Below are 14,548 nucleotides of genomic sequence, written 5' to 3'. Positions count from 1 at the left end.
AAAGATCAATATTTAAAGAGGAACTTTATTTGGCTGAGGTTTTTTCATACTATATCAAAAAAATCAGCGAGGTATTTTTTCATTGGCTTCAATTTGATATATCGATAATCTAAATCGGTCCAGTAGTTCAAAAGTTATGAAATTATGAAAAAAAGTCATTTTTGGGAAGAAGTTGATTCTTTGGACCACTCTAAAGTAGAAATGTAACGGTTAAGATGGGTTTAGACGTTGTCAGTTGCGAGTTGCACCCATACCACGAAATTTGACATTTGATTTGCATTTATGGTGCTACTCGTCCGTTTAAAAAAAACGTTTGAAGTAGCTCGGCTGCCTAATGACGCTTGGAGGAGTAAACCATTCTTATTGTTCAACTATTTGTAATTCGAGCTTTAAATAATCAATAACGACGCCGGCCACAACTTCACAGTCTCCAGAGGAAGTGAAGGAATGTTAGTATGACATTCGAATGATATTTTTTTATTAACCCGTTTTACAACGAACGGTATTTCAGGGTAAACTGCCAGCACTGCTCGCTGGTCATTCCGGTCCAGGCCGGGGGGGAGGAAAAATAAACACAAACCAACAGGTGAAATGAGAACAAACAAGCCAAAAACCATTACGCTTCATTACGGAGGAAACGGCGATTAATCGCAGCGAATGAATGCAACCGAAGCATTACCACAGAGAAAAAAAAACCGAGCCCAAATGTAAACAAACCGAGCGAACCGGTCTTCGGGTGTGGGTGTGTGGGTGCACAGTTCCCCGATCGGCCGCATGGTACTTCGTGCCACGAAATAAAAAGCTCCGATCTTCGAAGCTTCGAGCTTTCGTGCATCGCCGTTTCGCGCGACTGGGATGCTCCTTCGTCCGGAGTCGTCCGCGCGGTGGCGATCAGTTGATGTCGAAGTCAGTTCATGAAGAGTAGTGAGTACAGATCGCGGTTGTGCCGTCGCTCGCTTGCTTGCTCGCGGTAGTCTCGTGTCGCGGAACTAATTCGCGCAGTAAAAACTAAGATTTACAGCGAAAACGAATAACGAAATAATCGTGGCGAAAATAAGAGAAACAACGCGAAGTGGAAGAAGAAGTACAGAAGAAACGTTAGCTTGAGTTCAAACGCACGTGAAAGCCAAAGGTTGTGGAGCTTTTTTTGGGGGAGTGGAGCCGCAATAAGGTGAAGACGAAGTGCTCTGTTTCGTAAGTTCGCTCTTTTTTTTGTCGCTGTTTTTCTTTTAATGGTGTTGCCGTTTTTATGCGCTGTGGAATTCCTTCTGGCTGTGGTTTGTTATGAAAGTGTTGCTGAAAAAAAAAACACGCTAAGTGATGAACGAAATATAAGATAAACAAAACCAATTGCGATGTGGATTTCGGGTGAACATGTTTTTGGTAGCATAATTTCCTCGCTCGGAAAGAAGTTGGTGGAGTTCTCAGGAAGTAATGACATGGATTAGCTTTAATCGCAGCGACGCAATGAGGAAAACCAGAAACCACTAAGTGAAAGGCCTGGTGATAATATGCAAAATTGAGAAAGGCGGCTCGAATGGAAAATGATAATTGTAGCGGAAGCGAGAACACTCATCCATGCATTGACGTGTGTTTTTGTGTAACTGGATCGAGCTCGGTGTCAATGACAAGAAACGTTCGAAATATAAATAACCGTATGAAAATATTGTGATTTAGGAAGTTGAGGCAAGCATGCGGCAGAAATAAAAACAGCAAAACCTGAGAGCTGTGCGATCAACATATGGTTGGTGAGGAAGCAAAACAGCATACCTGTGCGACACGTTTGCTGAGACTTTCCGAGTGCTTCCGAGTGTAGTGTGATACCTGTTTCCGACTGCGCCGATGGATTTGGATTTAGTTTGGTTCCTGCTGGATTTGTTGGGTAGAAATACGAGTGCAGTACACAGTTGAATTGACAAATCTTCAATGTCTTCAAGTGTCTCCAACGGGTTTTGTAATGTGATGATCTGTTTTATATTTAGATTTACATTCTTCAGTACATTTACGCTGTTTTATTTTAGTATACAACATAACAAAAAATATCAACATAACAAAAATAATCTAGATTGAATTCATCTTAGTAAATTGACAAAGTTTGGTCTTTGCACGCCTCTCATATAATTGGCTAATAGTCACGACCTAGAAGTATCCTAGAAGACAATATAATCCACATTGTTTACATCGAATTGATTTTTCTGTGTATTTTACTTTGCATGGCAATAGCAACTGCGAAATGATTTTACAAACGCACTAATTTGAAAATCCAACCACTTTCGATAGTGCAAACTACCATTTGAGGAATGCTTAAATGGTTAGATAGACATTTTATCATAGGGTGAGGCTTCAAGCTCAGGAAAGGCGGGTAGAAGCTAGGCTTGAATGGTTACATGTGAGCTGTATGTAGAGTTTCCAACAAAATTGTTGCATGAAGCGGACATCAATCTATATATATATATATATATATATATATATATATATATATATATATATATATATATATATATATATATATATATATATATATATATATATATATATATATATATATATATATATATATATATATATATATATATATATATATATATATATAAATGGATTTCTGTCTGTCTGATTCTTATGGACTCGGAAACTACTGAACCGATCGACATGAAAATTGGTATGTAGAGGTTTTTGGGGTCGGGGAAGGTTTTCATGATAGTTTGAGACCCCTCCCCCCTCTCTAAGAGGGGCTGCCATGCAAATGAAACACAAATTTCCGCATTACTCGAGAATTAATCAAGCAAATGAAACCAAATTTGGCATATCTAGGTTTTAGTGTGCAATAAATAATTCTATGGTAGCAAGATACTCTTCCCTCCTTTCTTAGGGGGAGGAGGGGGGGGGGTTTGCTATACAAATGAAACACAAATTTCTGCATTACTCGAGAATTAATCAAGCAAATGAAGCCAAATTTGGGATGTGAGGGTTTATGGGTACGAGAAATGTTTCTATGATGTTATGACACCTCTCCCTTGTCTGGAATGGAGAGGGGGTTCCATAAAAATAATACACATATTTCAACCAAACATGACAATTGAAAACTTTCGGAAAACTCTGAAGGAAAATTCGAAAATTCGAAAAATTCATTTTCCATGTGTTCTACAATTACATATTGAGAAGCGTTATTAGTCCATTTGATGTTTGCTGTAACGAAGTTGATCTTCGTTCGAAAGTGGAAATGGATTTTAATAAAATAAAACGTACTTTTATATCGTCTTCTATCTATATAAATAAAAATGAATCGCCGAAAGTTTTGATAAGAGCAAAACTCGAGAAAGGAATTGTCCGATTTAGGTCTGTCTTTCATTGTATCATATTTTCTGTATCAAACATTTATTCCATGTAACGGAGAAACATGTTATTTGCAAGTGGTTGAAAAATCTTGCACGAGAATTGTGTCTGAAATAATTTGATATTATAATGAACTGTTTTGGTGGAAGTACTGAAATTTATGGTAAAAAATAATTTAAAGTATATTAGAAGATCAATCAATGAAAAATTCTGCAATTGGACCCATGCACGTGCGTTTAGCATGAAAACGTGGATGTGATAACGAAAAATAATTTTTGGGCAGGACGCAGTTGCCGGGTCAGCTAGTATCAATATGTATCAGCATATTTAAAAACTGTCAACATTGGTTTATTACAATGCCTAAGATGTAGTAAATGTGGCAAATAGTTCTGCGAAAAACCAAAATCTCAAATTTTTTTTTATTTATATTTAATACTAGCTGATCCGGCGAACTTCGTCCCGCCCAAAGGTATTGTTTTGATATGAATTCTTAAAAAAAATTTCTAAACTTTTTCTCATCATAACATTGTTCTATGGGCAGAATACAACAAATACAATAAAATGAAGATGGCTCAAATCGGATCATTCCATCTTCGTGTTTTGCACTTAGAAACACATTTGAGCTTCCATTTTTTATATAGATATAGAAGATAGAAGATATGGGAGTGTGTTTTTTCACCTAAAATTTCCAACAAAGTTCAATTTCAATAGCGTAAACATCGAATGGACCGATAACGCTTATCATGATGTAATTTTAAAACATATGGGAAATCAATTTTTCGAATTTTCCGATCTCCCTCCAGAGTTTTCCTAAAATTTTCCGATTTTTCTCTCCATAACATTGATCCACGGGCAGAGACGAATACATCAAAATAAAGATGGCTTAAATCAAACGATTCATTCTTCGGGTTTCGCGCTTAGCAACACATTTGGCCTTACATTTTTATTTATATAGATTTAATTTGGAAGTGCTCCCGTGGCCGAGTGGTTATCGTCACACCTAACATGCCGGGGGTTTGGGTTCGATTCCCGTTCTGGTGGGGGGATTTTTCGTCAAAGAAATTTCTTCTGACTTGCACTGTGGTCTAGAGCTTGCCACTCAGAATACATTCAAGGCGTGTTATTTGGCATATAAATCTCAACTAAATACTAGTAAAAATGACGCAAATAACACTACGTTGAGACGGCGAATTTCCTCTAGGAACGTTAGGGCCATTTAAGAAAAAGAAGAAGAAGAAGATTTACTTCGGAAAGCGAACTTCTGCTGTGGCAAAAAAATATGACGTCACAATCGTAACTGTAAACCTGCAAATTCATCTTGGGAGGTGTCTGTAAAGGAGTCTATTGCATAATAACATCGTAACATCACGGAGAAACGGTTTTTGATTGACACTGAACGAACAACATTGATATTTTACCTAAAGAATATAATCCTCAAAATTGTTCTGAATTTCGTCTATCAAACAATGCTGAGAACTTTGCTGTTTATAAGTTTTAAAATATATCACATACTTTGAGTTTTTATTTATTTCTTATGACGTTTTCGGGCTGATTTGTGGCGTTATTAATTCAAGAGACTGTATTTTTCTTATCTTTCTACCGATTGTATTGCTCTTGATGAGAAAAAAACTCAAATCGTGGAGGCGATCTGGCGTAGTGGTAACATCCATATCTCTCACACTAAAGGTCACGAGTTCAATTCTCACTCCTGACATTCTTCCAAAAATGGAAGTAAAAAGTGACGAACCAGCCAAAAGCGTTGAAAGTCACTACAATACAGAAAAAAAAAATCCAAAACACAATTTTGATCCTCGAAAATCTTCCAAGAAGTTTAGAAAGTCGAAATTTTTTTTCGATGCCAAATGACTTAAAAATGCATAAAACGTCGAGATTTGGTGTTATCTCGAAAAAAAAAAATTTGGCCGAAAATCGACTTTTTGGGACTAAGTGGCCAAAAAATTAAAACCTTGAGTGCTTTGAGGCACCCCTAAATCATGTCCGATTGAGCTGAAATTTAGCACAGGCAATTTTGTTGGGCCAATAAACAAAATGTACATGGTAGGTTCTTTAAATTCGATAATTTTTTTCCATACCTTCATTGCCTCTCAGGCTGAGTCCCAAAAGGTCGATTTTCGGCCAAAAAAATTTTTTTTTTATGGATGACATCTGATCTCGACGTTTTATGCATATTTAAGTTTTTTGGCATCGAAAACAAGATTTCGATTTTCCAAAATTCCTTTTTCGATTTTCGAGGATGAAAAAATCACAACTTTGGGCGCTTTGAGGCACCCCTAAATCATGCCCGATTGAGCTGAAACTTTGCACAGTTCATTTTTTTTGGACCAATAAACAAAATTTACATGGTCGGTTTTTGAAATTCGATGATGAATTTTTTTGAATTATTTTTTCATCAATTATGATCCTCTATCATTTCCTGAAAAATTCTGTAGCATGATTCAGTAAGGGCTATTTACGTGGCCGGCGTCGTTATTGACCATTTAAAGCTCGAATCACCGAAAATTGCACAATGAGAATGATTTGCTAGTCCCAAGCGTCATTCTGTGTGTTCTTTGTGCAATTTGGTTGGTTCAGGTCAATCACGGAGAGCAACTATGAATAGTACAGTCCACCCAAGCTCAAGCTCAAGCATGATTCAGTAAGGGCTACATGTTTTGAGCATTCAAATATCGTTTCCGATTTGCTAATTTGTTGCTTCACAACACCGTTAATGTATTGATTGAATTTTTTCTATTATATAGGCTTATATTGAACTACTGAACCGATTAAGATGATCGACATATCAAATCGAAGCCAATGAGTCTTTTCTTAAAAATATTGAACTCGCAAAAAAATGGATGATATTTTTTGTAATTATTGATTGTAGTCGTTTGTCACTGCACAATGGTCCAGGAGTTGCATTTAAGTGGAAATTAGCATTTAGAGCTCGACAGTTATTCTCTAGACAAAAACTGTCCTAGACAAGGTATGTGATAGAGCGCTCATTTTAATGTTATCAAAAATAGGGTGACCAAAATTGTCGATGATATAAAAAAATATAACTTTCTTATCTTTAGAGATAGAATTAACGTAGTTCGATAATTGTTGTAGTCCCAGTTATTTGAGACATCTTTGTAGAGTTTTTCTGTATCTCTTGAAATAATCGATATAGCGCCTTTTTTCCATGTTACGTTATGGTCACCATGCAAAAAAACTATTTTTTCGATTTGTCGTGTTTGAGTAAATAAAAATTGAAACCATGAGTTTTTGGGTAAAAAACCAGCAATAACTTTGAGTAGGATTAAGATATTGACAAGTTCTGCATCACAAAATGTTTGTATCGATAAGCTCTAAAAGTCGTATGAAGATAGTTTGTATGTAGAATTTGAAATATAAAAGACGGGTGGGTAATGTCGGGGACATAACCGGAGTGACGTAGGACTATACAAAGGGGACAGCTTTTGTTAAATATATATTTTAAATATATTGTTTTATTTTCTTCTCCTACGTCAATACCTACCTATCTACCTGAAAAATGGATTAGTTTACTGTTTACTCTTTATGAATATGTTGATGGTTCTGAAAAGAACCTTCAGTGTTGTGTTTTTGTTATCACTCGATATTCCCATCTTGTTCGGTCAAACCTTCCTGTTTAGCTATTGCGTTTGCCACTCGCAACAGCTTTCACAGTTGGAAAATTTCTTCCCATCCAGCTTGTGACATATTGTTCAGTAAATTACATTTAATGCGACGTGCCGGAGAAACACTTTGCCACTCACTGAAACTAATTGTTGCCTTGATGAGCGCCGAACCGAAGCTGCTCTGTTCTTGATGCGGGTTTTCTGATTGTCGTGAGCAGCTTTGCAAGCCAACTCGAGCACTCCGACGGCCGAAACTCTGTAATCGCTGTTAGGTATACTGGTGCTCCGGCACCAATCCGTTCGGCCTAGTTACCCTTGCGGAGCAATCAGTGAATGCGACCACAGGGAACTGGAGACCTGCACGGTTCGAGTGAGACTTTGCCTTTCCCTTAACTTGTCCTCCTTTGTTACGTCCACGATGTCGATGCCGTACAACCACACGGGTTTACGGTTTGAAAGAAAATAAGATATTTTTTTGGGGTCCGCGTGTTTTATACTCTAGCGGTACACACTCACAGGATAGAGACAAATCGGCAGACTCAGCCAGAGGGGCGAGTCCAACGAGACGAACGAATGAGCGTTAAAAGGGAGCGATGGCAATAAAGTACATTCATTACGATTTGTTCGCTCGTTGGATTCACATGCAGGCTAAAAAGGGTCCTTTTCAGGATCACAAAATTATCTTCAATCTAAAGAGTTTATTGTTTTGTTATCACTCGATATCCCCAGCTTATTCGGCTAAACCTTTCTGTTTAGCGATTGCATTTGCGATGACAGTGGTACAGTGTCGACTTTCAATGTGGGGTCATAATTTGGACCCCGAACTCTATGTTTACAAAAACGTCCAACTAAATATGTATTACAGGTCCGTCCAATTAGCTAAATGTCGAGATAAGTGTAAATTACTGTACTTTCAATCTAGAAGCAATTTAAGAATTGGTGAAAATCAATATGCTCATAACAACTGCCAAATTCACATACTCATACTCCTGGCAAACAAATTATGAAAAAATCAATTTGTGTTTTATTATTATTTTGGATATTGTTTTAGAAAGCATTGAACTGTATTTCCTTAACTCTTTTTTGAAAGGTTTAATGGCCCTGAAAAGCGCCTTGTTTTATGGAATGGTTGTTCCAATTTAGAAAACTTAGTACTCGTGGTTCTGAAAAAAAACCATTTCGAACACCCTCGATGCCGCCTTGTTCTGGATTTGCCACCAAAGCAGTTTGTATAAAGAACAAACTTTTTTCTTCTGCTACCTGATGCCGTTTTGCGATTGCGTTTGCCACTCGCCACTCGCTGCAACTGCCTGTTGTCTTGATGTCCACCGAACCGAATGTGTTCTGTTCCGAATGCGGGTTTTCTTATCGTCGCGAGCAGCTTTGCCAGCTAACTCGATCACTTCGGCGGCCGAAACTATATAACGCCGGCTAGGTGGACTGGTGCACTGGTACTAACGCGCTCGGCCTAGCTACCCTTGCGGGGAACTCAAGATCAACACGGTTCGAGCGGGATTTTGCCTTTCCCTTCACTTTTCCTCCTTTACCATGTCCAGACATGGCTGCTCGGGTTGGTTTGTTGATGTGTTGTGATGAGAACCGATGTGGTGTACGGTTTGAATGAGAATGATCGTTACGGCAGCGGAGCGGGGATTTTTAAGCTGACTGGCTGGCTCGAGAATTACGCATGTGTGAGACTGCGACCAATGTTTCGTTCATTTTTTTCTTTTTCCTTTCCAATCGTGCTTCATTCTATTTCGCTGCTGCTCTGGTTGCCCGTTTTGGTCGGTACGATTTGAGGAGCACAAAATGGACCAATCAAAAATGGGCACATAGTGCATTTTGACAATGCTTGATATTTCACAATTATTCAATTATTTATCTCAAGAAAAATGAAATGTTATCCGTTATGATAAATGCGTAGATATATTTCCTATCAATTGATGCAAAAACCTTTGCGATCTATTGAGAAATGCTCGAGTTATAAGCGTTCCAAATCTTGCATTTTTTCCTACTTGTTCAGTGCCTAGATTTCCATTTCACCCCCTATATCTTCCGGTTAGACGTAGTCCTACGTCAAAAGTTAAAGAAGAAAAAACACGTTTTTTCATGGTCACCCTAATGCAACTTAGAAAAAAACGCTAAATCGATTATTTTAAAAGACAGAAAAAAGAATTGTTCCACAAAGTTGTTGATAATAACTGGGGCTACAGCATTGTTGAACAAGGTTTATCTATCTTTATCAGAAAGTTATTTTTTTTCATTTCATCGACAATTTTGGTCACCCTATTTTTGATAACATAAAAATAAGCGCTCTATCATATGTAATAACTTTGTCGAAGACAGTTTTTGTCTGAACAATATATATCTCCCACAAAGGTGTTTTTAGCGCATTCTATCTGAGTTGCATTAGGGTAACTATGAAAAAACTTTTATATTTTAAATTCTACATCAAAATGGCCTTCGTACAACTTTAAGAGCTTATCATTACCAACATTTTGCGATGCAGAACATGTCAATATCTTAATCCCGCTCAAAGTTATTGATGGGTTTTCATCCAAGAACTCATGGTTTTAATTTTAATTTACTCAAACACAAAAAATAACATAGTTTTGAAAATCACATATTATATAGAGTGAAATCTGTTGTTTCAAATTACGTTAACAAACATTTTTTATGTTTGTTCCAGAAAGAATGACAAAATAACATGTAACATGTAATGTTTCAGTCAGCTCGCGCAGTCCGAAGCCGCCGGACGCAAAGTTGTTCGTGTCCGTTATTGTGTTGGAACAATACCGTTATCGGTTTCGCTGAAGTGATTGTGTCGCTCTAACGGTGTTTTCTTTATTGCGAGAGTGAAGTGATAAGTAATCACAACCAGCGGGAGGGAGAAGTCCTCCACAGCGGGCGCTGTGAGCGTGTGCCGTTCCTCGTCATCGTATTGTGGTGCGATACACCATTGCTGTTGTGCCAAGCGATCATCACGTGGTTCGATTGGAGCACCGTTACAAATCATCCGCACCGTGCGCTTCAAGTATTTTAGTTTATATATATATTAGGTTAAGGATTTAAAAAAAAAAAGAAAAAGTATAATTGTATATCTGCCATAATGGCAGAGTGCGATCCTCTTGATATGGACATTGAATCTGATGTTTCCTCCTCACTAACTACTGGGAAGTCGCTTAAACGCGTTCCCCCCTCAGACGATGTCTTTTCAGAGGAAGAGTTAATCAACCTCAACAAGCCCCCTTCAAGAAAATTGGCAAACTTTTCCACTTCGCCCCCTCAATCTCCCGCTCCCGCTTCCGATTATCTCCCGAACTTGCCTCCCAGCCCAACTGTTCCCGCTCCCGCTCAACAATCGACCTCGTCCTCCCCCTCAGTTGTCCCCTCTCCGCGTGTCAAGGTCTATCCAGAAGATGCATCTGGATCTGGCCCATGGGTTGTTTTCTTCCGGCCAAAACCCAACGGGAAATCGCTCAACGTCATTCAGATCATGAAAGATCTGACAAAAAATTATTCCTCCGTGGTCGAAATTAGAAAGGTTCGACCGAACAAACTGCGTGTTGTCGTGGCTGATCGGAAGCAAGCTAACGAGATTGTTGTCGACAATAGGTTCGTACTAGAATATCGCGTCTATGTGCCCTGCCATAACGTAGAAATTTCGGGGGTGATCACAGAAACGGGTCTGACGAGCGCATTAATAAAAGAGGGAGATGGCAGATTTAAAAAGCTCCCTTTGACGAAAGTTAAAATTTTGGACTGCCATCAATTAGGAAAAGTGTCCCAGGAAGAGGGAAAAACAAAATTTACGCCGTCCGACTCGTTTCGAGTAACTTTTGCTGGTTCCGCCCTCCCTGACTACGTTATGGTGGACAAATTGAGGCTTCCGCTGCGTCTCTTCGTGCCAAAGCCCATGACTTGCAACAAATGCAAGTCAGTTGGTCACACAGCAGACTACTGCGCCAACAAGGAGCGCTGTGCCACTTGCGGAGAGCAACATGTGGGCAAATCCTGCAGTGCGACTGAGCATAAGTGTCCATATTGCGGGGGGACCCCACATGAGCTCTCAGCTTGTGAAAATTACAAGAGTCGCTGGGAGAAACAGAAGCGCTCTTTAAAGGAACGCTCGAAACGCACTTTTGCGGAAATTTTAAAGGGCGCTTCTCCACAGGCCCAACAACAACAACATCCAATCTCCTCACACAATATCTTTTCCACGTTGCCAGTTGACGAAATGGAAGCGGACACAGCTCACGGGGGTACACCGTTTATTTCCCAAGGGAATCCCCGGCGCAAAAATGTGACCACTCCCAAAATTCAATCACAAGTCCCTCCGGTGATATCCCCTGTTAGCTTGCCTAAAAAAACGAGTGCAGCGGACAAGCAAAATCAGGTTCCTCCTGGCTTCCGTGGGAATAGTTCACCTTCGAACGACCCAGCACTCGAGGGGACATCAAAAACCCCAACTGTCCCTATTTTTCCGTCCAGCTCAACTTCCCAATCGGGATTTATAAAGTTGTCTGACCTTTTGGATCAAATCTTCAAGTGTTTTAACGTTTCCGACTCCATCAGAACCATTGTCATTTCAATGCTTCCAGTATTAAAGACAATTTTGCAACAATTGATGCAAACATGGCCCCTCCTTGCAATGATTATCTCTCTTGATGTCTAATTCAAATAGAGAGGTCGGAGATATCACTGTTTTACAGTGGAATTGTCGTAGTCTTATCCCTAAATTGGATACATTCAAATTTTTAATTCATAAGTTCAATTGTGATGTTTTTGCTCTGTCCGAAACTTGGCTTTCTTCGCGAGATGATCTCTCTTTCCATGATTTCAATATTGTACGCTTGGACCGTGATGACAGATACGGAGGGGTGCTATTGGGGATCAATAAGTGCCACTCATTTTTTCGAATTAACCTTCCACCTATTGGAGGGATTGAAGCTGTTGCTTGTCATGCAAACATCAGAGGCAAAGACCTCTGTATTGTCAGCTTGTATTGGCCTCCGAGAGCTGCGGTTAGCCGCAAGCAACTTGTTGACATGTGCTCACTCCTTCCTGAGCCACGATTGATCTTGGGAGACTTCAACTCTCACGGAACTGCCTGGGGGGAACAGTACGACGACAATCGTTCATTGTTGATATATGACCTTTGTAACAGCTTCAATATGACCGTTTTGAACACTGGGGAAACAACACGTGTACCTAAACCTCCTGCTAACCCAAGTGCTCTTGACCTCTCGCTTTGCTCGAATTCACTATCGTTAGATTGCAAGTGGGATGTAATCCAGGACCCCAACGGTAGTGATCACTTGCCAATCAAAATTTCCATCACCATTGGGTCGAATTCTTCTGAATCTATAAACATGGCATATGACCTCACAAGACACATTGACTGGAAAAAATATGCGGACGCGATTGCTCTAGCCATCAATTCCAGAGATGGTTTGCCTCCATTGGAGGAGTATAACTTCCTTTCTCGTTTGATCTATGACAGCGCAGTTCGCGCTCAAACGAAACCCAATCCAGGTTCCACCATTTTCCGAAGGCCTCCCAATCTATGGTGGGATAGCCAATGTTCCAAGCTTTATGTAGAAAAATCGAATGCATTTAAAGCTTTTCGGAAACGTGGTACTCCTGAAAATTTTCAAACGTATTTAGCCCTTGAGAATCAGTTCAAAAATTTGATCAAAGGGAAAAAACGTGCTTATTGGCGAAATTTCGTGGGAGGTTTGTCACGAGAAACGTCAATGAAAAAATTATGGAAAGTGGCTCGAAACATGAGAAATCGCTCTTCATCCAATGAAAGCGAGGAATATTCACATCGATGGATCTTTAATTTTGCACGAAAGGTTTGTCCTGATTCAGCTCCTGTGCAAAAATTTGTTCGAGATATACCACAAGATAGGTGCGATCTTGATTCCGAGTTTTCGATGGTAGAATTCTCTCTTGCTCTCCTTTCATGTAACAATTCTGCTCCGGGATCGGATAGAATTAAGTTCAACTTGCTGAAAAATCTCCCTGATGTGGCGAAACATCGCTTGTTGAACTTATTCAATCGGTTTCTGGAGCATAATATTGTTCCAGATGATTGGAGACAAGTACGAGTTATAGCTATTCAAAAACCCGGAAAACCCGCGTCCGACTTCAATTCGTACCGCCCAATAGCAATGCTGTCTTGTATACGGAAATTGTTGGAGAAAATGATCTTGTTTCGCCTTGATCGATGGGTTGAAACGAATGGCCTACTCTCAGATACACAATATGGGTTCCGCAGGGGCAAGGGGACGAATGATTGTCTTGCGTTGCTTTCTTCAGAAATTCAATTGGCTTACGCCGAAAAAAAACAAATGGCTTCAGTATTCTTGGACATAAAGGGGGCCTTTGATTCTGTTTCAATAGAGGTCCTGTCAGACAAATTACACTCTCGGGGTCTGCCGCCTCTATTGAATAATATGTTATATAACTTGCTTTGTGAGAAACATTTGAATTTTTCTCACGGGGATTCGACAGTAAGTCGGGTCTCCTACATGGGACTCCCCCAGGGCTCATGTTTAAGCCCCCTTTTGTACAATTTCTATGTAAGCGACATCGACAAATGCCTTACACAAAATTGCAACCTAAGACAACTTGCAGATGATGGAGTGGTGTCTGTCGTAGGATCAAACGAATCCGAACTGCAAGGACCCTTACAAGATACTTTGAACAATTTTTCAACCTGGGCCATTGGGCTAGGGATCGAATTCTCCACGGAGAAAACAGAGATGGTGGTTTTTTCTAGGAAGCATAGACCAGCAAAACCAAAGCTTCAACTTTTGGGTAAACCGATCACTCATGCTATGTCTTTCAAGTATCTTGGGGTCTGGTTCGACTCCAAATGTACTTGGGGGGCCCATATTAGGTATCTGAGTAAAAAATGCCAACAAAGAATAAACTTTCTCCGTACAATTACCAGCACCTGGTGGGGAGCCCATCCCGAAGATCTTCTAATGTTGTATCGAACAACTATTCTCTCAGTGATGGAGTATGGCAGTTTCTGTTTTCAATCAGCTGCCAAAACACACCTCATTAAACTCGAGCGAATTCAGTATCTTTGTCTCCGTATTGCGTTGGGATGTATGCCCTCAACGCATACCATGAGTCTCGAGGTTTTGGCAGGCGTACTCCCACTAAAAGATCGCTTCAATTTATTATCTCTTCGGTTCTTCATTCGGTGTAAGGTTATGAACCCATTGGTGATCGGAAATTTTGAGCAGCTGATCGAGCTAAATTTTCATTCTGGATTCATGAGCTCATATCATGAATTCGTCTCCATGCAGGTTGATTCTTCTTCGTATATTCCCAACCGTGTTTGTTTTCCTGACTACATCAATTCCTCTGTACATTTTGATCTGTCCATGATGCAGGATATCCATGGAATTCCAGATTATCATCGATCGGGGATCGTTCCTACGATTTTCGAAGCAAAGTATGGGCGTGTCAATTGTGATAACATGTACTTTACTGATGGGTCCTCTATGAATGAGTCCACAGGATTTGGAGTGTTCAACAAATTTTTTAGCACCTCACAC

The 14,548-nt window shown here is 39.7% G+C and overlaps 1 protein-coding gene across 4 annotated transcripts in view; it reads left to right on the top strand.

Annotated features, from left to right (window-relative positions):
- The first annotated feature begins 898 nt into the window (after window positions 1-898).
- The window catches only part of LOC129771881 (mucin-5AC), a 290,127-nt gene continuing 276,477 nt past the window's right edge, over window positions 899-14,548 (top strand). For 2 of the 4 annotated variants that reach the window (XM_055776000.1, XM_055775997.1), the window contains exon 1: window positions 899-1,194. The gene's annotated coding sequence lies outside the window, so the exon portion shown is untranslated. Of the gene's footprint in view, window positions 1,195-1,639; window positions 1,960-14,548 lie in introns of those variants that run through there. The other 2 variants (XM_055775998.1, XM_055775999.1) reach the window with 2 other exon arrangements.

Source organism: Toxorhynchites rutilus, chromosome 2, assembly GCF_029784135.1.
Source record: "Toxorhynchites rutilus septentrionalis strain SRP chromosome 2, ASM2978413v1, whole genome shotgun sequence".
Taxonomy (NCBI): Eukaryota; Metazoa; Arthropoda; class Insecta; order Diptera; family Culicidae; genus Toxorhynchites; species Toxorhynchites rutilus.
Note: the sequence above shows the minus strand (reverse complement) of the source record. Positions and strands in the feature narration are given on the sequence as shown.